A 3,987-nucleotide genomic window follows, 5' to 3' on the forward strand; every position below is an offset into this window, starting at 1 on the left:
AATTTGTTTATGAACTAAGACCAACATCACAAAATTTCATCCAGTAACTACTGAATGTTTTAAGAATGTTGCAAATATTTTAAGAATGTTACAAAGTAACACTTTAGGATTTGTTTCTTCCATTCTAATAACTTTTGGATCTAAATGGGAAGCCTGCCCATTAAATTTTCAGATAGTTAACATTCTTATTATTGCAAAAAACACTGAAAACTTTTGAAAAGTATTTGAACATTGAGGAAATATAGTATCATTTTAAGATAAAAGGTCTATCTTTTTATTACACCTTTGAGATAAAATCCCTACCTTTAATATCCCCACTTTAAGGGTTTCTAGTATATTCACATTGTTATGCAGCCACCACTGGTCAATATTTGCTTTACTACCCTCAAAAGAAGCTGTGGATATACCACCATCGACATCCTATTCGTGCCCCACCCTCAACCTCCTGTGCCAAATTCCTCAGCCTTTGGCAGCTACTAATCTGCTTTCCATCCATACAGATTTCCTATTCTGGACATTTCATATCATGGTATTACTCAGATGTTCTGGGTTCTCCTCCAGACCACCATAATAAAGCAAGTCACATAAATCTTTTAGTTTCCTAGTGCATACAAAAGTTGTGTTTAGGATGGGCATGGTGGCTCATGCCTGTAATCCTAGCCCTCTGGGAGGCTGAGGTGGCTCTTGAACACAGGAGTTCAAGACCAACCTAAGCAAAAATGAGTCCCTGTCTCTACTACAAACAGAATAAATTAGCGGGGTGCTGTGGGACACATGTGTAATCTCAGCTATTAGGGAGGCTGAGGCAGGATTGCTTGAACTCAAAAGAGTCTCATGTTGCTGTGAGTTAGGCTGATCCCATGCACTTTAGCCTGGCTAATAGCGTGAGACTCTGTCTCAAAAAAACAAAAATCAAAACCAGACATTTCTAAAAATGCTAATGATCATCTGAACTTTTAGCAAATCATAATCTCTTTGCTTGTGGAGGGTACTGCCTCCATATGGACAAGGTGTAGGTTGCTGAGGGTTGGGGGTGGCTATGGAAATTTTTTTAATAAAGCAATATGATGATGTTTGCTGCATTGACTGACTTCCTTTCATGGCAGCTTTCTCTGCAATATGCGATCCTGTTTGAAAGCATTTTACCCACAGTAGAACTAATTTTATTTTTATCTATTAATTTTCTATTAATTTATTTCTTTATTTTCGAGAGAGAATCTTACTATGTCAAGCCTCTAAGTAGTTACTACCATTCTCCCTCTTCTCCCAGTGCCTGGCAACCAGTTTCTATGGATTTACCTATTTTGTATATTTCCTATAAATGGAATGTGACCCTTTATGTTGGCTTCCTGCCATTTACCATAATATATGAGATTCACTCACACTATATCATTTTTGATAATGCTTCGTGGAGTGCCATGGGGGTCACAGCTCATAGCAACCTCAAACTCTTGGGCTTAAGTGATTCTCTTGCCTCAGCCTCCCAATAAGCTGGGACTACAGGTGCCCGCCACAATACCTGGCTATTTTTAGAGATGGCATCTTGCTCTTGCTCAGGCTAGTCTTAAACTCTTGAGCTCAGGCAATCCACCTGCCTTGGTCTCCCAGAGTTCAAGACCAGCCTGAGCAAGAGGGAGCCCTCCCCCACCCAGTCTCTATAAATACCACCTCGCCCAGCCACCTAGCTGCTTCTTTCTTGATGGTGTGCTTTTGAAGCACAAGTAGGGTTTTGATAATATCCATGTGTTTTTGTTACTGGTACTTTCAATATTATGTCTAAGAAGGCTTTTTTCATATTCAAGTCTATGAGTACTTACCCCTTTATTTTTAAAAGTGTTAGTTTTAGCTCTTACATTTCTCTGTGAGTTTTTGCTTATGAAATGAAAAGGGTCCAATTTTATTTAATAAGTGGTTATTCAGGTGTCCCAGCATAACATGTAAAAATTGTTTTGTAAAGCAAAACATAATATTTAAATATGAAATTTGTCCTAAAAGCCCAATGACACATTTCGGGTTGAGGTTAAGGAGCTGGGAACTTAGATTGCTTATCTGAAGCAACCAGGGGTCTCTTGAGGATGCCTGAAGTAGCTCAACTAAATAGGCTTTCTATACCCTCTACTCAGATCAGCTGCTGTATCTTTGACATCAGGGTCCCTATTTTCTAATGCACTATCAAGCAAACCGATAATACCCTGAATCTCATGTTGGGACTATACTAAATCACAGTAAATGCTCCTGTCTAGACCATGTGTCAGGTCCTATGTAAGTCTGGAGGGGGAAAACTGGGTTTAGACTTCCATTAAGATTTTTCCTCAGGGGCGGCGCCTGTGGCTCAGTGAGTAGAGCGCCAGCCCCATATACTGAGGGTGGCAGGTTCAAACCTGACCCTGGCCAAACTGCAACAATAGCTGGGTGTTGTGGCAGGCGCTTGTAGTTGCAGCTACTCCGGAGGCTGAGGCAAAGAATCGCCTAAGCCCAGGATCTGGAGGTTGCTGTGAGGTGTGATACCACGGCACTCTACCAAGGGTATTAAAGTGAGACACTGTCTCTACCAAAAAAAAAAGGAAATAAAAAAGATTTTTCCTTGGATGGGGTGGCGCCTGTGGCTCAGTGAGTAGGGCACTGGCCCCATATGCTGAGGGTGACAGGTTCGAACCCAGCCCTAGCCAAGCTTCAACAAAAAATAGCTGGGTCTTGTGGCTGGCATCTGTAGTCCCAGCTACTCAGGAGGCTGAGGCAAGAGAATCGCCTAAGCCAAAGAGCTGGAGGTTGCTGTGAGCTGTGACACCACGACACCAAGGGTGACAAGGTGAGACTGTCTCTTAAAAAAAAAAAAAAAGGATTTTTTCCTCGGGCCGGGCATGGTGGCTCACACCTGTAATGCTAGCACTCTGGGAAGTGTAGGCAGTGTATTGTCTGAGCTCATGAGTTCAAGACTAGCCTGAGCAAGAGGGAGACCCTCCCCCATCCAGTCTCTATAAATACCTGGGCGTTGTGTCAGGTTCCTGTAGTCCCAGCTATTCAGAAGGCTGAGGCAAGAGAATCATTTGAGCCCAAGAGTTTGAGGTTGCTGTGAGCTGTGACAACATAGCACTCTACCAAGGGATACAAAATGAGATTCTGACTCAAAAAAAAAAAAAAAATGGCCAAGTGCAGTGGCTCACACTTGTAATACCAGCACTCTGGGAGGCCAAGGGTGGGTGGATTGCTTAAAGCTTACAATAAGAAACAAGCTTTAGTAGAGACCCTATCTCTAACTAAAAATAAAGTAACTGAGGCAAGAGTATTGCTTGAGCCCTCTTGGAGGTTGTTGTGAGCTATGATGCCAGGGCACTCTACCGAGGGTGACATCTAGAGACTTCTGTCTCAGAAACCCCCTCCAAGCCCCCAGATTTTTCCTCAAGGCAGGGCAAGGTGGTTCATGCCTGTAATCCTAGCACTCTGGGAGGCCAAGGCAGATAACCTGAGCTCAAAGGCTGGAGACCAGCCTGAGAAAAAGTTTCTATTTTTCTCTACTAAAAACAGAAAAACTAGCCAGGCATAGTGGTACTCACCTATAGTTCCAGCTACTAGGGAGGCTGAGACAAGAGGATGTCCTGGAACTAAGAGATTGAGGTTGCTGTGGGCTATGATGATACTATAGCACTCTACCCAAGGTGACAGAGTAAGACCCTGTCTTGAAAAAAAAAAAAAAGGTAAAAATATTATGGATGGCTTGGCACCTGTAGCTCAGCGGCTAGGATGCCAGCCACATACACCAGAGCTGGAGGGTTCAAAGCTAGCCTGGGCCTGGCAAACAACAATGACAACTAGAACCAAAAAATAGCCAGTCGTTGTGGCAGGTACCTGTAGTCCCAGCTACTTGGGAGGCTGAGGCAAGAGAATCGATTCACCCCAAGAGTCTGAGGTTGCTGTGAGCTGTGACGTCACAGCGCTCTACCTTAGGGCTACATAGTGAGACTCTGTCTCAAAAAAAAAAAAAAAAAA

The sequence above is a fragment of the Otolemur garnettii genome, unplaced genomic scaffold, assembly GCF_000181295.1.
Source record: "Otolemur garnettii isolate 467f Iridium unplaced genomic scaffold, OtoGar3 scaffold00159, whole genome shotgun sequence".
NCBI classification, from domain to species: domain Eukaryota; kingdom Metazoa; phylum Chordata; class Mammalia; order Primates; family Galagidae; genus Otolemur; species Otolemur garnettii.